General features: G+C 31.6%; 1 long non-coding RNA gene across 1 annotated transcript in view; it reads right to left on the bottom strand.

Annotated features, from left to right (window-relative positions):
• Positions 1–4122: 4122 nt before the first annotated feature.
• The window catches only part of LOC123659569, a 57320-nt gene continuing 34206 nt past the window's right edge, over positions 4123–27236 (bottom strand). Inside the window, exon 3 of the long non-coding RNA XR_006744035.1 lies at positions 4123–4183. This is a non-coding gene — a long non-coding RNA (uncharacterized LOC123659569). The remainder of the gene's footprint in view (positions 4184–27236) is intronic.

Genomic DNA, 27236 nt, shown 5'->3' with positions numbered 1-27236 from the left:
GTTTTCCAATTTCACTCTGTCCAAAACACTCGTAGGCTCGGCCCTTCGGTGTCGCCACCGTTTAAAGAGACCACGCATTCGGGCTACGACCAAGAAGTGGTCTGTGTCGAGGCCTACACTGCGGTATGCCCGAGTGTCTAGCACTTTCTTCCTCAGTCTTTCATCCACTATTACAAAATCAATCATACTTCTAGACTCACCCTCATCTCTTGTATACAAATTGATCTTTTTGTGGTCAAACATTGTGTTGGCCACGCAAAGATTCCATTCCAAGCATACTTCAAGCAGGCTTCTCCCATTGTCATTCACTCTCTCCTCCCCAATCGTACCCATTAAAGTCCCTTAACATCATGATCCGTTCATTTTCTCCGCACTTATTCAAGACATCTCTCATGCTATCCCAAAATTCCTCTCCCTCTTGTTGGGATTTTGATGACCCACCTCCACGCAGCTCTGTCGGTGCATAGACCCCAAGGATAAAAAAGTAAGTCAGTCCGACTTTTAGCCTGTTCCAGAGGAGTCTTGGGCTTACACATTCATGCTCCATTACACTTTCAACCATTCGGGTGGAAAGAATCACACCAACTCCCTGACAGCCTCGGTTGGTTTGGGGGACTCCCGATCAGTATGCTGTGTAGGGATCATGAACTGTGGTGTCACATCCCTTCCTCTTAGTTTCGTTCACGCATAGAATATCTATGAATCTTTCATCCATCATCTGACATACTTCATCTACCTTACCATCCATTCCTCCTCTTACATTCAACGTAGCGAAGCGGCTCTCAATGGGCCAGTTTTCGCCCCCGCGAGAAACGAGACGTGATGGGTGGCGAACCATATCGCCGCTATTTTGGTTATTTAATTTATTTTTATCCATACGTTCCCACGAGATAGCAAGGGAAAGGTTTGTCCACCCCAGCAGAGCCCCGCATGCCAGGGTAAGGGCTGGCCTAATTATGGGTCACCCGGTCCCAGGGCAGAGTGGCACGCTAATGACTAGGCTTGCCCCTAGCCACGCATCCATCCGCGCGGCAGACGTTAGATTAGCGGAGAGGGTAGGAATGGGGAAAGAGAAGGATAGGTGGTGTGAAAAGGAAGATTGGTAAGTTGATGTGGGGAATAGGAAATGTAGGATATTACCGCTCAGAGGGTAAGGGATAGGACAGTAATAGCCGTAGACAGTAATAGGGAAGCCGGGGTCGCATACCCGTATACTATACCATAACTATCGGACAGGTAATTGGGATGAGTATCCTATGACTCATAATATAAATTTTACTATAATAAAATTATACTTTCCTAACTTTCTGTACAATAATATTCAACTTTTCTACATTTTATAAGAGAACATCAAGTTGCTATATCATCGCCGGGGTCATTGGAGGCAAGAGAAAGCACGGTATGTTTAGAAGGTGGCCCTTTACTTTCTCGGTTTGCCCTCAAGCTTGCATAAGCGGCATTTCTATAATAGTGACGTTTAATTTTAATAATTAGGTACCTGAAATCTGTGGAGGCAGTGTTTTAAACCTTATGTAAAGGGTAACACTCTCTATATGAAATATATCTCTATATGGATATATTTATTTTTTATTTTATAATTTCTTGTATACCACCAATACATTACAAACAAAACTTAACGATAGTTCCATATGATGAGGTACAACGGGCGGACATATGGCTATTATATATTAGCCATTTCTACATGTTGCGTGATGAATTTTGAATGGTGAACAAATGCCTATTACATTTTTAACTATAAAGCATAAATTCTTAAACACTTTTTAAGACAAATCATTATATGTACTTATATTAATATACAAAAAATTTTATTTCTCCGAGTTACGATACTCTTCAATGTTGAAGTATACTGGAGAGGCTATTTTAAGAATAAAAGGCATTCTATAAAGGAAAGATACTAAGAATTCGTAAGGTTTGCCGAGTTTCCTCAAAAATGAAAATCTTTTCTGACGTAAACGTAGCTTTGTTCGTGCATTCAATTACGAAACGTACAAAGATATAGTTCACTAACTGCGTTTGTAATGTCTGTGCTTATGTGTTTCATTAAGTTTTGCATTGTAAAACCAACATTATTTATTTTTTATATAAAAAATACCTGCATTCAGTTAATATTGAGAAAAATACCAATAAAAACATCAGATACTAATATAAAAACAATAAAATTTGCCATTCACTTAACAAACAATGTAATAAAATAACTAGTCAAACGTACGTTACGATACTCACATAAACAGGAATGGAAGAAATGAGATGAAAATAATGAGCTTATATAAGCCGTGATGGCATACATACTAAAAGCAATAATAACCGCATACTTGACCTAAGTTCTCTATTTTATCCCATACATGTATCAATATGAATAAAAATTCATTAATCGAAATGGGAGAAAGTTAACCGGATCAAAATAAAAGAAAGTAATTTATTGACATTTATATGAATTTTTGAAACAAGAAAGCGCCAGTACAGTTATATTTTATTCGAAGTTTGATTAAATCTCACGATTAATTTGAGCTCACGGTATCATGCTGTTAATTTATTTGATTCATTTAGTAAAGTTCTTTTAATAGTTGAACTAGCGTTTCATCATATTTTGGTGTAATATGATGATTACTCGTTCCTAAAGTATACCAATTTCATAATTAAAATAAATACAATGGAACAAATTCTAGCAATATTTTGGTAAACAACGCAATTGCGCTAAAGCATCGATTGCACTGAACAATTTATCTGTCACTACCACATGTGAAAAATATTTCAACGAACTCATTTCATAAAAAAATAATTCGCACAGATATTATAATTAAGAACTGGTTCTTTTAATTAAGTATTAAATATAATTAATTAATTACAGTTTTATTTACAGTATAAACATGAATATACAGTTATCTAAGAAAAATTGCATGTCCATCACTTGGTAATAAACCGTTTATAACGTTCGTCTGTTGATCATTAATAGTTGTGCAGTTATGTTCCGCTAGCCCCGCACGGAATAACTCTTCGTCCGTATGCGACGCGTGGACGACCCGTGAGTGACCCAGCCTTACTTAGACAGGCGGTAACCCACTAATCAAGTGGAGCAACTTCCGCTAGCATTTGTACGTTTCCTATTGAGCGCCCATAATCCTTGATTAAGAACACAGTATCTATGATTATTTATTTCTTATCTTTAATGGTACCGGTGGAAGTGAAATCAAGTGCTATTTAAAAAAAATGTCAAATATAAGTTATATGGTAATATTTATCAAATACGCATTACCTGATCCATATCATATACAGTTAAAAGAGAAGTATTTTTCTTGTATAGTGACTCTCTTTTTAATATTAATTACATTTTTATTTTATTTTTTATTATAATTTGTAAAACTAAAAAAAGTCTACTTATTGCTTAAAAAGTCTAAATCCTGTAATTGACAGATATTTCTGGTGTTCTGTTAGTAAAAAAGGGTAGAGAACCATAAATATATTCATACACATCTTGTATTCTTGAGAAAAAAAAAATGTTTTAGCTACTATGAATTGGATAAAAGTTTGCATAACAAGTCCGTAATACTTTGTATAAGTCGTTGATATTTGTAAATTTTAATTAAAACTTCCAAGACTTTTTAATTAGTCTAAAATCATCTGCTCTTTGCAAAGGTTGAAATAAGCAGAGTATTACAAAATGTAATTAAATTCAATTGTTAAGAGTGCCACTCGAATCGGATCATCGAACGGAGAGTAAATTCGGTCAATGCATATCAAATCGAGACCACCGTTAAATGCATGCAAGCTGGACGGCGCGTGCATAACGGAGCGGTCTAAAATTGTTTTAAGTAGAGATTACTAAAGTGCTATGTGTGTATATCGCGAGTGAGATATACCCGGCTATTAAAGGTAACTAAAATAGGTGCAGCAGATATCATATTATACGTGTAATTCATGGAAATCAGTTTATGACTAATAAAATAGTGTTTCTAATTAGGATTATATCGTCAATGCTTTAAAATATAATGTCAGTCATATAAAGATTTAATTATCATATGTTCTAAATAATTACTATAGTTATCTACTTTAAATATACAAACGCCAATGCTGTCATTATAACTATGCAATAAAATTTTACTTACGTGATAAAGTAATTTTTTGTCAATCTTTTTGTTGCTTGAGGTACAATTCGAAGGTTAACCTGGAACAAAAATATGAATCAATTATCAAACATTTTAGAGAACATAGGCTTTTTTGTTTAATTATAAGGTCATCGTATATAACGTAAAAGAAATAATCGACTCAAGGAAAATGTTAGATCGTGTGCATGATTACGGATGTCCACGTCCGCTTTACACATATCCAGTGAATATCAGGATTTCCATTTTCCTGTTCTTTTCAAAGACTGACTGACTTTTGAGAGACTCTTGTACTAAGCGGCACTAACGTAGCCAATAAATTGGTAGAAAATTGTTACTAATCCCCTGAACACTTGTGACTTATAAAGCAAGAAATTATTTCAATATTGAGTTAACAACTTTCGTGATATCTGCCAGACTTGTGTTTAGTTTCATACTGTAACATTTATTTAAAAAGTTTTAATGAATATAAGAATCTGAAAAGCTTTCAGAAATATTTAACGTCGTAAATAAAAGAAAACAAAATTCTTACTTGAATTTTTTAAAAGCCTAATGTAATACATAAGTTGCGTAACATTTAAAATATAAGTAGATATATACTCTCTAAGATATATTTTAAGAGATACCTATATACGCATGCTTTACACTACGCACTCGTAAATGACTTTGAGTACTCATGCATATTAAAAATCATCTTTTCAGGAGCTTGAAACTTAAAAAAATCTGCCAATTAGTCGCGGTGGTTTCGTACAAATGCTCGTGCAAAACCTTTAGTCTCTGGAGAATTTGCCTCTGAATAGCCTCTTAATATTGAGGACAAGAAACCTTTTTTATTACGAAGGATGGATTGAATTATGTCCACTTTATTTAAATTAAGAGCCCGCATAAAATTCTGTGCTTGTTCCAATCGAGAAATGGGAACCCAAACACTCTTAACAATCCATTGAAACGAAGCTAAACATAAACAATTTAATATATGAGTATATTAATAAAGTGTCTGATTATAATTTCAATTAAAATTATTCCTAACTCCTCCACGTAAATACTTAAATTAAACAAAAAGGAAGCTTGCTTCGCTAAGTATTTTCTATCTCAAAGAGTCTTATATATAGCAAGAGGGATGGGTGGGTTAATGTATACCTATTGTAAAGTCATTTTAACGACAACATAAAGAAACGCGTAACGAGTTACGTCAGTTAAATTGTGAAAACATGAAAATACTCTTTGAAGTCATACACGGAAAAGAAAGTTTATCGAATAAATACGAACGAAGTGAAAATATAATTTCGTGTAAACAGAAAGATGTGATCTTCGCTAGTTGTTACAATACGCAATAAAATCTTAAAATGATGTAAACGTCATTACGATGAGCTGTGTCACGTGAGAATCTTAAAAATAATGTAAAGATAAATCTAGACATTGTATTGCGTGAGATTTCTTCTGTCTATATAATACATGCTATAAAATATTCCATACAGAGAATTATTACCATTACAAAAAGTAGATTTTTGACATTTACATTTCTTGTCTAATAACTTTGGAAATTGTTTATCATTTTTTGTGACATTTTAAAATTCAACACTCTGTAGAATACACCAAAATTGCATACCACCAGACTAGCAATTTAAAGGAAAATTTGTACAGTTTAAAAACTGACGTGTTAATACACGTCAGCATTATGCTACAACAAGCGTTATTTATGACGTAGTTATGAAGCTTTGCTAAGTCGAATGTGCCTTCTAGTGGGTTCACTATTGCGTCAGGAATTCACTACACGTGTGAGATGCAGTGTGCTGCTGCGAGGTCTGTGGGGTTCTTATTCTTTCTCAAAGCTAATTTACATGGCGTAACACTTGGTCACGGTTACACGGTTTGAGATTACTTTGCTTTGATGTGGCATTTGTAATGTAACATTACTTATGTAAACGGCAAATAGTGTACCAAGTATTAAAAATGTGAATGCGGTTCATAGTCATAATCATATTAAACGATTGTGGCGATTTAAACAAAACATAAATGTTTCAAAAGTATTTTCGAAATAGGCAAGAATGGACTTAATTTTGCAGTACGTAAAATAACAGGGTTACATTATTGTGTAATATTAATGTGTTAAATGAATTAGTTTAATATGTTCTTACAGATCTTATATCGTTGCATATTAAAAACAACCACCTAATTAAGGTACATGTAGGTAGGTACATACAATATTATCTAGAGCAAACCGAACGAAAAAAATGTTTACAAAGTAATATAAAATGTTTTTGAATGTTTTTTTTTTAAACGCTTCAAGAAACTCCAGTATGGGAAGTAAACGTTTTGTATCATTTGTTGAAGGTGTTTACGTATTGTATGCTAATTTAAATGTCTTTACGTTCATAATGGACGTGGGAGTCTCAATAATTCGCAGTCACATCTTATTAATAAACCACCTTCGATATCACTTTCAAGTTTTCGTAAATTTCCATAATGTAAAATGTAAATTATTTCGAATTGTGAATAGTGAAACATGTTTGACAAAAAAAAAATGTATAAACACAAAATTCGAGAGGTATTTATTCGTTTTAGCTCGAAAAAGTTAAGAATATTTTTCTCAATAAACAAACTATACCTAAAATCCATTAGTTGAAAAGGCTTATTAATAGTAAAGCTTTGCCTCATGACAGACATAAATTTCAAAGCGGGTGAATCTACTATTACTAGACGTACAACACGTCTATCTATATGTATGGTACTTGTTATTATGTATTACAATATAGTTACAGTTACTTTAGTTTCGAAGTTTTAATTTACTTTACCATAATTGTATATAAAATACTAAATAAATTAATAATTAAATATTCATATAATTTAACTACCTTGCTAAAGTTTAATGGATATCAGGTAATAATCGTTAAATTCACACAACCATATAATGTGACTTGAAATGATTGTAATGACTCTTGTGATGTGGTTCTCATATTTATGTTCAATGAACTCAGATCGTGATTTATCTGAGGCGTGACTTCTATCATGATAATACATACAGCATTTTCTTTTTGTGAACAAACGACGCGATTCATATCATTCTCTTAATGACATAACTGTACCTAAACATATACTTTTAAAATAATTTTCTAGACGGGATTGCTGTTTACGGATATATCCTCAATCTTACAGATGATCGTAACCAAATAATACTGCTCTCAAGTAATGTTCCCGTGGATGGTAAGGTAGCTCTCGGTGAGGGTCACCCTAGTAGTAAATATATAAAAAAAAAACATTTTCAGGATCTTGAACAAAATGAAAAGCTCAAGTTTTAATAACGTTTTTTTAAGTGCGAATAGGACTATTAAGGGGCTACACTACCTCAGCTCGAATTCAGATTTCACCCTCACTAATTAATACACATGAGAATTGAGAGCGCTTGGTTGTTCATCGCGCGAATTATATGTATTTTCTCCCCACAAACGTTATCAATAGTTATTTTTTAAAAAACGCAACATATGAAATGTTCTTCATATTTATTTCAATTACCATGCTTAATCTCAAGTCCATAACTTCTATATTTACTGAGATATTAAGGTTTTGATACAAAAATAGAGGTAACTTTGCGATTTTTTGTATCGAGAAAATTTTATGGAATCGTGTTTTCGAAACATATGAAAGATAGTTTATGTCCTGAACTTTAACATACATAAATTTCAAACTTAAATGTTCAGTAGTTTGGAAGATATGGACATCCTGCCGAGTGGAAAATAAGCAATTTGAGGTAGCATATACTCGTAAATACATAATTGCGAACGTTTTTTTAGCTTAAACGTTGACTAGCTTCGCCTTTTGTTTTGACTTTGTTTTTTACTTTTTGCTGTGTGAAATGTTTAAATAAAATAAAATAAGCATCAGTTAATATCGGGATAAAATGTCAAAAAGGAATAGTTTTTGAGATTCTCTTTTATTTTATCTTTTTCCCTATGAAGTATATATAAGATCTACTAGTTGTGCCCGCGACTTCTTCCGCGTGGAATTTAACAAAAAAAGTTTTTTTTCAGTTCGTAGTTATAAAATAAATAATTTTCTAAAATAAAACTAGCCTAAGGTACTCCTTATTACACCAGCTATCTGCCAGCAAAAGTCCCGTAAAAATCGGTCCAGCCGTATCAGTGATTAGGCGAAAGAAACAGACAGACAAAAATTGTAAAAAATGTTATTTTGGTATATGTACCGTGTATACATCCATATGCATTTAGTAAAAAGCGGTTATTTTATTATTACAAACAGACACTCCAATTTTATTTATTTGTATAGATATAGCTGAAAGACATGCGTAGTGATGATAGAACTTCAGTACTCGTACATAATAGAGTTCCATTGGGTTCCTTTTTTATACGGTATAGAAACCTAAATATAGAAACCCAAACGTAACAGGTACCTATGGTTAGTATATAATGCTTGAAGATAGGGCTAGTATATTACGTAATTTTTGCCTACTATCTATATTCGTAATTCTATATCTTATATTCGTAATAACAAACTTACGTTAATCAAATCGATATAAAATGTGTAAATTGTTGTATTTTATCTGGGTAATTGATGAAGTAATGTAAACCAGGCAGCCCCCACGGATGCCAGAGAGTTAGCTAGAATTAACTATATAAGGTACGGCTAATGCCTCAATATATGAGCAAATGTCGCCTATAAGATTAACTATAATTTGCATCTATAAGTAGGTCTAATGCGAGCTTCATGATGTCTATGTTTAAATGTTGAGAAAACCGGTAATAGTGGCGCTACGTGACATCTTTTATCGATGACCTCTTATTTATAACGAGATAAAATTACTAGGATGTCCAGAATTGTAACATACTTTCATCGAAAGTCGATAAGCCAATTTTATGTACACGTTACACGAGATCGCGCGCTGAAACATCACTTAGAGGAACTTTCTTTATCGACGAAGGAAGAGTAATCGGAAATAAAAGTAGCAATGAGGTTGTATAGAGTTGATAAAAGAAATATATTCGGCTTTGTTGTGTCGTGTCTGGTTATAGAAATGGATGAAATAAAATATCTTTTTGTTTTTCCTTGAGTATTTATATTGGTATGAATCTACAAGAAAATAGTAAGAATTTTATTTACATATAAAAGTCATTTGCTAGCGTTTCAACCAATTTAGATGATATTTTTACTGAAAAAGACGTAAAATGTAGCGGAGTGTTTTTTTTACGTCGATAATACTAGGTAATTGAAAGATCAATTTCACCATGTTTACATAAAAACAACACGTGACATAAAGTTTGTTTGTTAGACCATGGTTAGACCCTCTTTTCGGTTTCTTTGTGAAATGAAATTGCTTTTATATTTATAATTTTTAAGTACAATATACAAATAATAAACAAAATGATCTCTAACGAAAAGATTTATACAGACGGTAGGATTTAAAAAAAATTGTATTATGTCAGAAAGCCGCGGCTTATTTCGTTGTGATTATGAATCATCAAGCTGTAATTTATAGGACTAGTAATATAGAACTAAGAACATATTTCATATTCATAATAACTAACTAGTGGTCGCCCAGTGGTTGAAATTCGACCATAATTAATTTAAATTATATTTTTAAACTTTAAACAAAAAAGTTTATATTCGTGTTGTGTTAAATAAACGATAGTGTGTAATTTTTTAAAATTGATTTAATGCATTTTTAAGCATAATTAAAAAAAATTAGTATTCTGCACTCCTTTTTGTTATAAGTTTTAAGTGTGCGAAATTACATACTCATCCGTCCGCGCATTTTTCGTAAAAAGGGGTAGGAACAAACTTTTTGATTCACATCACATCACAAAAATTTTGCACAGATATGTAACTTAGGCTATATTTTATTTTGATATATATGTATAATTACTATATTTCAAAAATACAAGGCGGTACGAAGTTCGCCAGTTCGGCTAGTTTTAATATATAGATTATAAAAGACATTTTTGTAATATTATTCTTATATTTTAATTAATAATCATAATAAAAGTGCATGAAAACCATGCCACAAGCAAGTTATATGTAATTGAGATTGATAAGATTATATTATTGTAATCAGAATGACGTTTGAAGCGTATTTAGTCCAGGTTTTTGTTATTTCTCTAAAACAACACGTTTTATCTACTAGGGTTGTCACGTATCTAGGTTTCCTTCGAATATTTTGTTTAGAAGATGGACGGGAGCGTCTGGAAGAAGCTGTCAAATATTGACCGGGTACGTACCTGAGACCTCTACCATACCCAAATATTTTTTGTTTCTTACTCTAATTCTTGTTAAAATTTGTATTTTAATATTAATTCATAAAATGTTTTATTTTCGTTAATAAAAGTTAGTTTAACATGGCGTAGTCTTCAATAGTTTTTATTTAGAAGGCTAATGCGGATTAGGTTATTTCAATGATGAAGGCCCTATCTGTGACCTACATTATGTAGCGATAAGGACCATTATATAAAACAACCAAGCTCAACGGTGTCAAAGTTGTGTGCCGAGACTTAAGTATCGTTTTACGTCAAAATAGAAATTAATGAATGTTATGAAAGTTTTTATAGGAGAGTTAAAAGATATTTTAGCAAGCTTATCGGTGAAAAAAGACGTCCATACCAATTGACAAAAGGATATACATCTCATTTGTTAAGAATAAAGTTAGTTATCGAGTTTTTTAGTGACAGTCTATTCATACTCGTACAGAGGCATTCCTATTTATTAACATTCTCTAACTTGTTATCAGGTAAAGATAATGTCACGTTCGTAGTTTACAAGAACAGTTGTAGATTTTCAAATTTTTCCTTAAATTTGACTACATAAAAGGTCTGAAGAGGTTAGATTAAGGCCGAATAAACCGTGGAACTTTCCTTTTGCTCGTGAGCCATTTGTCCATTTGTAAATAATGGAAACAGTTATTTATGATGATGATGATGATGATTCAGCCTGTAACATCCTATTGCTGGGCCTCTTTCTCTATGTAGGAGGAGGATTAGAGCTAAATCCGCCACGCTGCTCCACTGAGGGTTGGCGGTTAATTATAACGGTAGCTATTGTTAATAAATATTTAATATGGCGCGAATTTGGGGAGGCCTATTTCCAGCAGTGGACTGCGACAGGCTGAAGTGATGATGATGATCTCTTTCATATAATAATAAAGCAGGTAGGTACTACAATACTAATGAATACAATGTATAAAATAGTTTGTGGATAATCCGCACAGACTGTTTGATTTGTTTGTAGAAATGTGAACGACCTCTGACTACGAGTATTTATAGTCGCAAAATTTCATCGTGAAATTGCTTGAGTTATTCGTAATACTCGTATATTAAATTGAATATAATGAGTCTTGTAATAGTCTATTACAGAACGTTGTCCTTTAATAAGATTATTGAAATGTTGATGCGATGAAATAGTGTTTCGTATTACCTACTTACTATGGCATTAAGTATGACAAGGTTATCCATAGGGGAATACTACCCAAAGATGGACTGTATTTTTTGCTTGTAATTATGATAAGTTACGGTTAATCCTGTATTTAAAATTAAAGTTATTAGTGAATGTTTAATCTGAGTATATTTAAATAAGCTAAGTAGTTTTGAAACTTGAATAAAGATTAAAATCTAAGACTAATTGTGAGACTTGGGAACATTAATGCGCAATATTGGGTTTGTTCACTCGACTATATAAGTAATAAAGATGTTGTAACTAAAGATGATTGAAGCCGGAGTAATCAAATTCTTATGCAAAATAAATACAACAACAATTTCTGCATTTAAAGATATTCTCTTTTGTTTTTTAATTGACAGAAACCGAATTGGTTTTTTTGTTGTTATTCAAAATATATATTTCTAAATATATATAATATATATCCTAATGTCCATTGTGAAAATGATGAAAAGACTGTTAAGCAATAAAAATTAAAAGTAAATAAGTATACTCGCATATGTAAAGTTTTAGTTAAGTATTATATTATTTAGATCGAGGTTACTTCTTTAGACAAACATTACCTGCAGTACTGAGAACAACAGCGCGAATAGATTTGTATACAACCACACAGCCACTAGTTTACTTTTTGTCTCACACTTATTGTTTTTATGACAATTGATGTCAGTGTTAATTACTAAATTACATGTACGAACACGGCCGTCGACCATTTCAAAAACCTTGAGTAAACATAGCAATCAAGGCAAAGAAACAAAAATGCAAGATATGAACCTCTTTTATTTATTAGACGCAAGCAATTACAGTCGACTTTTTTTATTAATTTTTATATTTTAGTTTAATTCAATTTTCTCTTATTGAAAATATAGTATTTAAAAATAAACTGGAAGAGTAAACGTTGCTCTGGCCATAGTGAGCATAAATCGCATTTGGTTTTCTGTATATTATAAAGTTATAATGATTGATAATTTGAATTGAAATTTATATAATTAGAAGATTATTACGTGTGCTCATGAGATACAAAGTTGCGGAATAAAATTATAAAGTACATCGTTTCTTGTATCGTTCGTTATTATGTAATAAGATAACTTTATATGTAAATTACATTTTTTAAACGGTGTGTTGTCTCGTTTTTATGATATCTTAAAGGGTAATAGGTTAAATGTTATTACTTAAATAAATATACAAGATCCGTATTAATGAGATCCGTATTAATGATCGTTTTGAATTTGATATTATAAATATTATGTTACTTAACATAATTATTATGATATTAATTTCCGTTTATTTTTTTCAATGTATTATTTATTAATATTATTTATTATTATTATTTATTATTTTTAAATACATGTCAAGTACCGTTACTTGACAAAAATATTTATAAAAATTCAATTGATGTTACATATAGATTCATTAAAGCCGACAATTGTAATATATCTAAAATAATAAAATCACTCAATACTAAAAAAGCACCCGGGATAGATAATATTCGCGGAGTTGATATCGTAGAATTATGTGAAAAATTAACTCCAATTCTTGTGAAATTTATAAACGGTAGTGTCATGTCAGGAATGTACCCTAAAGATTTAAAAACAGGTGCTGTAAGACCTATAATAAAAAAAGGAAACTTTGACTCATATGATAATTATAGACCTGTAACTATTTTACCAACGGAAAAATACATTCATCAACAAATTCAAAATTTTTATAATAAAAATAACATATTATATAGTAATCAATTCGGTTTTCAGCCAAAAAAAAGTACTACACAACTTTTATCAATATTTTCAAATTCTGTAAATAAACACTTGAACGATAAAAAGCACATTTTAGTAATATTTATAGATTATAGCAAAGCATTTGATACTCTACAACATAACATTCTTCTTGAAAAATTAGAAAATAACGGAATCAGGGGCCCACTTCTAAATTGGTGTTATAATTATCTTTCAAATAGAACATGTGGCGTTAAAATTACTGATACCCTCAGTGACGAAATACCAATAACAGAAGGAACTGCACAGGGTTCAGTTTTAGGACCCCTTCATTAGTTAACATATGTTAACGATCTTAAAAACGTTGTAAAAACCTGTGAAATGTATCAATATGCGGATGATACATGTCTTCTGTCGGCCCATCATGATATAAAACAAGCAATTAAAAAACTTCAATATGATTTTGACCAACTTTCAAAATGGTCCCATGATGTTGGCCTAGTAATAAATAGAGAATAAACAAAAGCCATCTATATAAGCTCAACGCAAAATAGATTCTCTGGGGACATACAAATCACTGCACATAGCCATCAATGTTTTCATAATTTATATACTGGTACCTGCGGCTGTAACCACATTGACTTTGTTAAAACTCAGCGTTACCTTGGTATTACTATAGATACTAACCTCAATTGGAAGGAAGATATAAACAATGTTTGTGACAAATTACGTGCCCTTTTAGCCAAATTAACCATAATTAAACCCAAAATTCCATTCACAATACTATTAATGTTTTATAAATCTTTAGGTGAATCTGTTATATCTTATGGACTAAGCACCTACGGTCTTACATTTAAATCACATCTCGATAGAATCTATCATCTCCAATTACGAATCTTAAAAACAATCGTACCAATATACATAAGAAATAAATACAAAAACAACGCCTTGAAATTATTTAACTACTGCAAAGTAATGCCAATACACACTAAAATAAAATATACATTATTAATAGAACAATATTTTAATTCAAACATTCAAATAAAAATGAGTCACTATAAACTAACAAGAAATATTACAAATCACACATTAAAAATACCTAGGCATAGTAATTTTTATGGAAAACGTACGCTTGAATATATTATTCCTTTCTTAATAAATAATCTGCCATCGAATTTAAAAAAAAAATCAAAAAAATAACTATAAAAACATATTTAAACTTTTTAGACCAACTTAAAGAGAGAGATTGACATGACCGCATTTATTATTTTTATTATGATTATTACTTTTTTTTAACCACTTAATGTTTTTTTTTTTCTTTCCAATTATATTCACATGTATAATAATCTATTTTTGTATAGCTTTATATCATATTTTTATCTTAGTATATAATATCGTATGTACTTTAGTATTATTACTTTAGAAACACAGTGCACTGTTAAACTTTTCATTGTTTTTGCTGCACTGTTTATCACATAAATTGTATCTTTTTTTCTTCTGTAAATAAATAAATAAATAATTTATGTTTTTACTTTAAATATCAAGTTGTAATATTTCCTAATACTCTGTGCTGCTACGCATTATGGTTCAGCTATATTTGTAACTTTTCTTTTATATTTTATTTGTTTGTTATTTTTTTTTATTTTTTTTTTTTTTTAACTTTGTTCATATATATTTGTTTTGAGTATAATTAATGCTGTAATTGTTCCTAATATTATAGCTGCTAGGTATTATGATTTAGCTATATTTGTAACTTTTCTCTTTATATATATATATATATTTTTTTTTAATTTTGTTATTGTAAAATTGCTTTGAGTATAATTAATGCTTTTTCCATCTGATGCTGATCTTGGTTTATTTTAGGTAATTATTTTTAATGTGTTTTATTTTATCCTCTCTTGCATGAGTGGTGAGTTATTACATTACTGTTGTGCTTTGAGTTGTAATAAAGTATATTTTTTATTTATTATTCTTATTGTATATTTATTATATTTAATTTTACGTGTTGTTAATCATATATTATTCGTCCCAATACGTTATATATGGATACTAATTATATATACGATCTTGATGATAGTTTTTTCTCATGTTCTTCATCCAGCAGTTTTAAAAGTGTAAACAGTATATCTTCTTCGCCTTATACATTATGTGATCAACTATCGTCGGTATTCTGTGATTATCGCTCTTTTCTAAATGTAGTGCATATTAATGCACAAAGTGTTCCCAGCCATTATTCAGATATACTGGCTTCCTTCAGTAGTGATTCTATTGATGCGATCTTAATTTCAGAATCATTTTTAAAACCATCGCTCCTATCTAATCAATTCGCAATACCAGGATATGTACTGATTCGCAATGACAGAGTTGGTAAGGGGGGCGGAGGGGTGGCTATCTATCTTCGTTCTGAAATTAAGTATACGGTCGTCGACACGTCTCCTTCAACTTATTCAGAATCAGCTGAACACCTAGCTGTTGAATTATTTTTACACCATAGCAAACTATTACTTACAGTCTTTTATTGCCCGAATCTTAATATTGATTATTTTAATGGATTTGATACTATCCTTAACAATTACCGCACCATTTACCAGCATGTCATTATAATGGGTGATTTCAACACTTGCCTAATGAAAGATAACCTTCGTGCTCGTAAACTACGTGCCTTACTATCATCTTACAATCTTCATCTCTTACCCACTGCTGCAACTCATCATTTTCCTGATTGCACCCCTTCTCTGTTAGATTTAATGATTGTATCTTCAATTGATAATGTTCCAGTTCATGGCCAACTTTCTGCTTCTTTTTCTTATCACGATCTACTTTTCCTGTCCTATCGTGTGCGTCCCCCTAAACGTATACCTCAAGTAATCTTTCGACGTAGCTACAAGAATATTAACCAGGAGGCGCTGGAAAGTGATGCTTCGAATATTGATTGGTCTGATGTATTGAGTGGCATCAGTATCGACGAAAAAGTTAAAAACCTTAATGCGAAGATTTTAGACCTTTATGATCGTCATGCACCACTTAAAAGAACCAAAGTCAAGCATAATCCCGCTCCCTGGTTTTCCGATACTATTAAGGAGCAAATGGCATTAAGAGATCGCGCTAAAAGGAAATTCAAAATTTGTCCTTCCGGAAGTAATCTCCAAAAATTCAAAATTCTTCGTAATCGATGCAACCGTCTTTGTCGTGCCGCCAAACGTCAATATTTTCACTCTTCTCTCCAAAATAGAAGTACTTCAAACGTGTGGAAATTTCTTAAGTCCGTGGGTATCGGTAAATCACCTATCCTTTCACCTAGCGATTTTGACTTAGATGCTCTTAACAATTTTTTTTCCCATTCTCCTACGAGATTGTGTTCTAACGTCAAAAAAGGCACTCTAAAATATTTATCAGAATTACCATTGTCCAATACTCCTTTCTCCTTTACACCTATAACTGATTCAGATATTAAAACTGCAGTCCTTTCAATTTCATCGCAGGCCGCTGGCAATGACAAGTTATGTTTGAAAATGATTACGCTGATTCTTCCATTCTTATTACCGATTCTTAACCATATTTTTAACTACTCTCTTACCACTAGTACCTTTCCGAAAGCCTGGAAACAAGCGAATGTTATTCCTTTGCCTAAAGTTACCAATCCTTCTTCTTTAGCTAATTTCCGACCTATTTCAATATTGCCTACTCTCTCTAAAGTTTTTGAATGCATTGTCCGCAAGCAGTTCTCTTTCTTTTTATACTCTAATGATCTTCTCAATTCACATCAATCTGGCTTTCGTCCAGGCCATAGCACAACTTCGGCTCTTATCGACGTAACTGATGATATTCGCTTAGCCATGGAGAATAAATCGCTTACAATCCTTATACTTATTGATTTTAGTAATGCTTTCAATTCTATCGACTTCGATATCCTTCTTGGCGTACTAAAATCTATTAATACTTCTTTATCCGCGTTAGCCTGGTTTGAATCCTATCTTCGGAATCGTTCACAGCGTGTTCAAGTAAATACATCGTATTCCAACTGGTGTAACCTTACTGTGGGAGTTCCCCAAGGTGGCGTACTTTCCCCTCTTCTTTTTTCAGTTTTTATTGACTCGATCACTAAGGTCATATCTTCCAAATACCACTTATATGCTGACGATCTGCAAATTTATCGCCATTGTAAGTTACATGATGTCGCGTCTGCTATTATCTCCATCAATGATGATCTAAGGCGTATTACTGAATGGGCTGATAGTTTCGGTCTTACTGTTAACCCGGGAAAGACTAAAGCATTAATCGTAGGTAGTAAACGCATTCGCTCTCGACTTGATATAGCTGAACTACCCCCTATTACCATCAACGGCGTTCCTATTACTTTTTCCGACTCGGCTAAGAACTTAGGTGTTGTTTTTGACTCCAATCTTAACTGGAATGCTTATATCAATGAGATCAGTCGTAAGGTATACTTTTCGCTCCATTCTCTAAAAGCACTACAAAATTTTTTACCCTTCAAGACTAAAGTTTCTCTTGTGCAAACTCTCATACATCCGATCATTGATTACGCCGATGTCACTTGCTTAGATACCACCGAAGAATTGCTTAACAGACTTGAGCGACTACAAAATTTATGCTTGCGTTTCATTTTCGGCTTAAAAAAATATGATCATGTAAGTCACTTTCGTAAACAGCTTCAATGGCTACCTATCCGCCATCGTAGAAATTTTAGAATACTTTGTTTCCTTTTTAAGACTCTTTTTAATCCTCGTTCTCCTTCGTATCTACGGGACCGCTTTTCTTTCTCTCACGACGATGATTCTCAGTGCAGATCACTTAAACGTTCTCTTCTTCAGATGCCCACCCACCGTACCGATTTTTATTCTTACTCCTTTACTGTACATTCCGTTAGACTTTGGAATTCCCTACCATATGAAATTCGCGATTGCAAAACACTATCGCTATTTAAGAAAAGAGTTAGAAAATTCTACCTTAATCAATCCTAGTCTAAAATCAATTTAATTAAGTGTCCTTATGCGTATTGGAATTTATTATCGTATGTATTATATTATGTATCGTATATGTGTATGCGTGTATGTATAAGTATCGTATTATTTGTATCTACGTGTGTATAAATTATTATGTATTTATTTATATATTGTATAATTATGTATTTATATTATATTTTTATTATGTATATGTTTAGATTGTACACGCTAATTTTGCGACTGTTTTATAAGTTTCCTGTAGCAGGACTACTGGAAGAGATTCCATCATGGGATAAGTAGTGCCTTTGTACCAGCATTGTTTATAAGAGCTATTTCCTTTTGCTTTCCTAGTGTACATAAATTGTTAAATAAATAAATAAATAAAATAAATCTATTATTTTTATTTATTTTTATATTATTAATTAATTAATTATTATTAATTTAATTTAATTTATTAAAATCTAATTAACTACTTCCTACTACTTACGACTGCTCCACTGTGTAGAAATGGACTCCCTGCTAGACTGTCCTGATAACTGTATATATACTAAGTGCGCTTAAAAAGGTTGACAGCGAGATTCAGGCTCAGTTCGCGTAATTTCTTTCAGGCTATCCTGATCTGGACCGGATCGGGTCCGGGTCCTGATCCAGTATGCCTTACCATACTTGATTATATTTTACATCAAGCTATCCTTCATAAAGAGACCGACACGTCGGGGGAACTCGTTTAGGCCGGCCAGCATTTGGCCTAGCTCATCTAACGTCTCCGCAAAGATGACGATATCGTCGGAAATATAAAAACGAAGGTGAGAAACGTATTCGTCGTTGATGTTGATGCCTCGTTCCCCTAAATCCAGGGTCTTAAAGACATCCTCCAGCGCAGTGATAAACAGTTTCTCTCATATTACATCTCTCTGTATTACCACATGCCGGAGGGAAATGGGTCTTGTTTTCTGGTCCTGAGCATGAACGGTCATCGTAGCTGCGTCGTGTTTGTAGTTAAACTCCTCCGAAACGGCTTGACCGATTCTCATGAAATTTTGTGTGCATATTGGGTAGTTCTGAGAATCGAACAAGATCTATTTTTCATAGCACTAAGTTATAAAGGGGGGTGGGGAGGGATTAAGGGGCTTTATAAAACAACGTTTGCTGGGTCAGCTAGTAAAGTTATATAAATAAACATAAAATAATAATATGTTTATTTACATAAATTACATTTTGTAATACTCCTATAATATTCAAAATGTTAACACTCAATTCAATTTGCTTCAAAGAAAAATTAATCAAAGTGACTGTTACTTGTGGCTTAGAATATAACTTGGAACATTTTTTAATATAAAAACTTTCCACTTCGTTTCTCTTTGATATTATTTGCCTTTGCTTAATTCAATTGCTATTATAATTTCTGACAACTTGTTAATTACTCGCCTTTGTAACTTATTCTTACTTATATACATAATTAGATTATATTTTATAAGTTAATGAATTGTCATTAGCTTATAAATTCAAATAGTAAAAAAAAGTCAAATATATTTAAATAAATATCAGGATTAAATAAATATTAAATAAACAGGTATCAATCCTATCGCCAAATTGGTTTTGTTCTTGTACTTGTGTATCTATAAAACATGAACACAGGAACAAGCAACTTCTTATTATTATAGAAGTAGAGTGAAATCGAGGTAAAACTTGATACATTTTCCTAGACGATTCATCAAGAAACAGCTTCACTGTGGTTTCAAGAGGCCACACTATACCATTTGCATTTTGCGCCCGTTAATCTTAATTTTGCACGAGGACAAAGGAGATAAAAATGTTAAAATATTCAACCATTTACTACAATTGGAACTATATTTTTGAATTTAATAACTTTTATATATATACACCTACACACACACAAATATATATAAACGGTAAAATCAAATAAACCAATTCAGTTATCATAGATCAAATATTAATAAATTACTTATAACAATAATTACTAAATCTTTTATAACGACACTGCAGTGAGGGTAGAGTTATTAAAAATATGCATATCATTGTCGTCTCTATTACAATAACGATGTTTTAAAAATAGTGTTTAAACAGCGTTTTAAATTAAGTTAATCAAACAACTCTTCCAGTCGAAAACTAAATCGTAAAGCGATTGTTAGTGATTACAATCTATTTAAAAAAATGTTAAATTTAATCGGGACGTATCATTTCCTCAATTATTCTTTCCATTATAAAAGGTCGTCACAAGGTCTTTAGACTATGATGAACGTTCCGGAATAATTAACACGTGTTTGTATATTTTAAAATTTCCAACAATAATAAAATACGTAAATAAAAGGTAAAACTCATAATATACCAATAAATTTAATATAAGTAATGTCTATCTGTAACATAATACATTTGAAAAAAATCAGTTACTGTTATTATAATTATGCTATACTATTATATGTATATCTAAATCGATATGTTAAAATAAATAAGAACTATTAAATAAATAGATAAATACTATATTTCCTTTTTCGATAATGAAAAATAACCGTCACAGAATTCTCAAAGAAAGAACCGTCAAGAAAAGCTTCATCAGAATTCTTTTCCATTTACGGCCATGGGCATTGTTAAGAGGCAAAATAATGTCGATTGGAAGTCCATTGTAAGTGTTAATATTACACTTTTTTATCCTACATTTTCTTGTAATAAACTCATTGAAATCTAAGTGATGTGACATGTGTGTTATTATGTATAAAGCACGGGTTCACTGACCTGTTATACCGGAACTAGTCATTGTTGTAGGTGGTTGAGATAGTGACGTGTGAGTTGCTGTCGATGTAAGACTAGACTTTACCAATTTCGGGTAAACCCATGAGGAAAAGTAAGTGCTTTTCTCATAAGATTTTTTAAAATTAATATTTACGATAATCCTGGACCGGATTAAACGACTTTTACAATTCTACGGGGAACTTTTCTAATTTTTTCTTGACCTAAAACCCTTATTTAGATTATTGGGAACATTTTTTAGATTAATACACGTAGTAGTTTCATTCAATATAAAAACAATTTTTACTAAATTCATACGTATGTATACGCCGGCGTATATACAAAAATAACATTTTTTATAATTTTTGTCTGTCTGACTGTTTATTCGGCTAATTTCTGAAACGGCTGGATCGATTTTGACGGGGCTTTCACTGGCAGCCCCGTCAAAATCGATCCAGCCGTTTCAGATAGCTGATGTAATAAGGAGTAACTTAGGCTATTTTTATTTTATTTTATATTATAACTATTTTGATTATTTATAACTATTTTGTTAAATTCCACGCATACGAAGTCGCGGGCACAGCTAATCGTAAATATTTTTTTAGTAATTAATCTCTTTTACCTTTATTAACTAATTTATAAGGGAATTAACGTAAGGAGAAACAATAAATCGAGCGATCTAAATAAATCTACATGGTTTTTGTTGGTTGGTTGTAGTTATATATGTAGTAGTATGATGACTGGATTACATTACTGATATTAGTTGCATAGTCTATTCAATTACAGTTCAACATGAGTAACCCAATACATTACAGGGCGGTGTAGGGTTTGCGTTCTCAAATATATTGCAAGATCCGATTGTCTACTATCCGCTATCGTATAACTGTGTCAGGATTCACAACTCTATAGTTAATCTTGTAGGAAGATAAACTATTAATCGACTTAAAAAAGGAGGTTACTCAATTCGACCGTATATATATATATATATATATATGTTCGGGAATAACTTCGTCGTTTATAAACCGATTTTGATAATTATTTTTTTGTTGAAAAGGAGATGTCCTAAGTATGGTATCATGATAAGGAAACCAGGATCTGATGATGGGACCCCAGTGGAATCGAGGGAAACTCTCGAAAATCCGCATAAATTTTTACTGGGTGTACTGATTTTGATTTTTAATTTAATCGAAAACCGATGTTTATCATGTCACATTGAAATTTCATCGAGATCTGGTTACAACTTTTAGAGTAATCTTTGATAATGCGTATTTACTTGACTATTTTTTCATCTAATACCTACGTTGTATTACTTGTCGATATAATTGAAGTCGGTTTTTCTTCGTTTGCCTGCAAACAAAATTATATTACATTTTTTGGTTGCTTGAATTACTGTATTAGACTAGAGGTCCCGCACAGTTTCTCCCACTTTGAATTCAGATAGTAGTCCAATTATTTTATGATTTTATTTACTACTTCCTTGTCTTCGATTAAGAGGCTTGCTAAAGTAAAAAAATAAAAACCATCTTGTATTTTAAGATATTTAGACATTGAAGAAATCCTTAAATATCTATTTGACCTAACGCAAAGTGTGATTAGTTTTCACAAATTTCTCTTGTAATATGTCAATCGAGTTAGGTCGTTTAAAACTAGGAAACTTTCATGTATCATGTTTTACGCGTCATCTTACAATGTGACCTCAAACTAAAACAAGTAAAGACTTTTATGAGCCTTTTTTTGTGTATACTATTTACCACAAATATTCATTCGTGTACTTTTATTTAATAGTTTAATTTTATTTAATTATTTCATAATAAAATTTAAACCAAATTTCTTATTAGCGATTTTATGTAATACATTTACTTATATAGTATAAATTGTTTTCTTTTGACTAAAAGTATTAGAAAGTTTATTTTGATGTTCGTACTAGCGATGATATACATCTTACACTGCAGACAGTTTGTGGCACGCTAAGTTATGCTCATCCGCAATGGCGTAGCATGATACCATATTTGTAATATTTTATTTTTTGTTTTGAATATCAACGAAAAACTTACGAGCTATATACACGACATAATTTATATAAAGTACAGTGCTCTTAGTCCATGTCTTATAATCCTTTACTTTAAAAAACAATAACTTCAAATGTTTTAAAATTACATTTAGATTTATTTACAATTTATTTCTTATAACGCTTATAATGAGTATCTGGTGCATGCTAAAACATAATTCAAGAAAATGATAAAGACCTAAATGTCAGAAGTTAAGAAACTTTAAATGTCTGATTTTCCACGTACATAGTAAGCTATAGACAAAGCACACAGAGTTTATACGTTATTCGATCTGAGGTGAAAACGGTTGAATCTAATAGAAAATAGCCGTGTTTACGAACGTGTAATCTCGTTTGGAAATCACGGTTTTCGAACAGGTTAATATATGCGGCTACCGGTTCGAGAAATTACATATAAATTTTACATACGCCAATATAAGTTTTATACTGAAATTTTAAAATTAGCAAAACCTAATAATAATTTCGTTATCTTTATTGATATAACTAATTATTAGCTCATAGTGCTAAAGATTACCATTCTAGAAAATAGTAATAATACAAAAAATGTATTGTAGTTTATACATCTAAAACAATTTATCTGCGTAGACACAAAATCTTTATTTTCATTTACCATACGGGAGTTGTGATCCAACTGTGTGTAGGTATATATTCGAATAACACAAGACTACAACCATGTCCCAATAGTTAAGCAAATTATTTAATTAACTACTGATAAAATTATTATCCAACGTTTCGCAGAGCGTTGTGAATTGAAATCACCTTCAAATGAATATTGCAAGATCGATTCTACAAAAAGTATAAACGTGTCTACAGACTAAAGATTTGTTTGTATAGATCAATGGATTTACTTTTGATTTGACGATGTATTACAAATAAGTATTGAGCATACTGGTCTTTCAAGTGACATTCCCTTCTCCAATGCGTTTCGAAGAAATATAACGTAATACGCAAATACTTAGAAGAAAAAAAAAACATCAATGATTGATGAAGGAGTCATGATATGATAGTATCTGAATGACCGAGCTTAGCTCGGTATTTTTATTAAATCGTGTTTTTTGGAAATCATATTTAAATACGAATTACATATTGGTAACATATGAATAATATTTTTCAATTTTACCGACATAATAATAAAAAATATGAACTGGCTATTTAAATAAAAAATAACGAGTGCAATTAGAAAAACAGGGGAGAAATAATCAATCTGGAAACATGGGGATTTGAAGCATGGTCTTTTCGGTCGATTCGGGACCTTGAGCTATTACAACTTTGTTGACAATTGCGAAATTTACTTTCGTATTCTAACGTTATTGTAGCCATTTTTTCATGGCCTAAAAACAGGGAAAAACGACATTTTCTAAAAATGAATCTTAGTTATACCGATTTATTTCCCCTGAAATCTCCTGCATACTAAATTTTATGAAAATCGTTGCAGCCGTTTCCGAGATTCAGATGTTATATATATTTATTTTTTATTATATATATATTTTATTCAGATTATATATATATATATATATATATATATATATATAATCTGAATCTAATAATATCATCATCTTCCTGCCCTTATCCCACTTATGTAGGGTCGGCACAACATGATACTCTAATTCCCAAGCTCATGTTGTAATGTGATTTGACTTGTATATTTTACGACCGGCCGCCTGCCTGACATCAACCCTCCTTGGGAAATTTGAGGTAAGAAGAAGGATAGGTGAGAAGGATTTATGTGAGAGAAGGATCTGGGGTTACGGATACCAGTGCCACGGATCACGGGGAGGGGTGTGTGACACTAGCAGCTAGAGTAGTCCGGGGTCGCGTACCCGTAGCGGTTCCAACCAGTTATCGGATAGATATCTAGTGGCCCCACCCTCTGGACATCTGAATCTAATAATATACATACAAGAATTGCTCGTTTAATAGTATAAGGACAACATGTAGTTTTTGTATAGTTGTACGTTCAGACAGCTGACGAGACAGAGTCTTGTCTGCGGGAGATCTTACTGTATAGTCAAGGTCCTAAGTAACGGTGTGCGACAATACTATTGGATCTGACTTTACAGGTGTGCTCAATGTACCTTGAAGAAGGTATCGGCCATTACGCTAAAAAAAAAGGATTTCGAATTAGTTTATAGCGTGTCTAAAAGCGATTTTCAAATAAATTATAAATTAGGTTTTATGTTTTTGTCTATTTAAAAAAAACCTCTGTATTATTGTTTTTCCAAATTTAAAATAAACTTGGAGCTAACTCTTTTAAGCATTTATACTAACTAGCTGTAGCAGTTTTTCCATCAAAGAAACTTTAGTTAAAAATAAAATGATTTCTCGCTCCAATTATTTTAAAAATACATCGCTGCTTATAAAGTTACGTTATATTACATATCATTATAAAACTAATAAACTGGCGGATAGAGACGTTTCTAGTTTGTTCATTAGGGCGTTATCAGTAAGACTACAATGTACTATATGTTATGCGTTCCGTGCTGCACTCACAGTAACTAAGATAACCTTGCAGCATGAGCTGTTCTATAATTTCCGACAGCATAATTTATGTTCAAAATACATCAAAATATTTATATTGTTGATATTAATGGCATACAGCATATATATTAAAGTGTTTATAGATTTAACTGACTTGCAAAATAGGGTATTTTAGAGGTTGTTATTGATTATTTGTACTTTCATGTTATCGTAGTTCTGTTTTCATTGAAATAATGTACTCCTGATGCATTGTATTGTTGTTTCACTGTAAGTGTATTGTAAAGTTAATTATTTTTTTTGATAAATATTATGAATAAAATATTGAATTAAAGATGATTCAAATCATTTTTTTTAAATTGTTCAAAATAACACAATACTCGAATGTTACCTTGAAACGAAAATTTGTAATTTAACTTCAAATTTAATTGCGAAGTTAAAACTGAATTTCGATTAACACCTTCAAAAATATTATAAGTACATTATTACGAATAAATAAATTGTAAATGAGTGAAAATACTACAATAATGTAAATTGTAAACGAATGATGATTCTGAGATAAATTATGGCATCGGTGCTTTCTACTTAAATAGAAAGTTTTACGAGAATGTTATCAACACTGTCGGTATCAAAACAAACTAATGAATGACTTTGTTATTTTCCTTTCAATATTATCTATTATTAGACGCCCTTTGAGTATCATCGACGTTTAATTCCGATACTTATCAGATTTGTCAGTCGTTATGGAAAATTCTATGAAATGTGGCGTACTGAAGTTCCTATTTTTTGAAATAACTTGTCGTAATTCTGTTAATAAATTGAGTAACAGATTGATAGTTATTGTTGTAACAGGTTTGTTTATTATATTTAATCAATGTTTATATATAATATCGTTACGATAGTGTAAAATAAAATTTTCCGATTTTAAATATTTACATAAGAAGTCTAGTAAAAATGCTCTATCTTCATGCCTTTCAAAATGTTTGCATTGTTCTTCTATTAAATGACAATTTTGCGGCTTTCGTTATTTATTAAAGAATGTTAACCCCAAGTGAATAATTTAATCCGTAACATATTGCGATCTAGTCATAACAATGAGGCATGTTGACTTAAAGTTCATCTAATCGTTTACCCAAATATAATTTGAGTTACAAATTACAATACAATTTATTGGAGTCTTTGTACCAGAGAAGAGAAGAGAACAACTTGAAGTGAACTACTCTTGAGATACCTTTATAAAATGTAAATGTTCGTCCGTTTGGGAAGTAGGAGTCCAGTGACAGATACACAGAGTATTCACCTACCAGTTTTTGGTATTGCTACTCATAACATAGTTTTTATATGTAGTAAAGCAACAAGTTAGTGGACTTCCTTCAATAGGTTAGGTGTCTAGAGGGTCTGTTTATACGAAATAGAAAACATTCTTAAAGCAATAATAAATAAGGAAATGCAAGGGAGATTATAGGCTCGAGTGTTATAATTTAATTCCATGACGACCTACGTTCCTTAGTCACTGGGATAGCACTGTGAGTGTCCCACTAGATCGTTCTCATTCCAGTCCCCTAATATCCGACCTACTTACTGTCAACTATGCCCATCACTCAGCGTGCAACGAGCTAATGATGGATATAATTCAATAGTAAAGCCTATTTCATTATAAATAGGTTCATGGTCTTCATTGTTTCAAAATGTAACATCAATTTTATGTGTA

The sequence above is a fragment of the Melitaea cinxia genome, chromosome 14 (assembly GCF_905220565.1).
Source record: "Melitaea cinxia chromosome 14, ilMelCinx1.1, whole genome shotgun sequence".
Classification (NCBI taxonomy): Eukaryota; Metazoa; Arthropoda; class Insecta; order Lepidoptera; family Nymphalidae; genus Melitaea; species Melitaea cinxia.
This window is presented reverse-complemented; position numbering and strand designations above follow the sequence as displayed.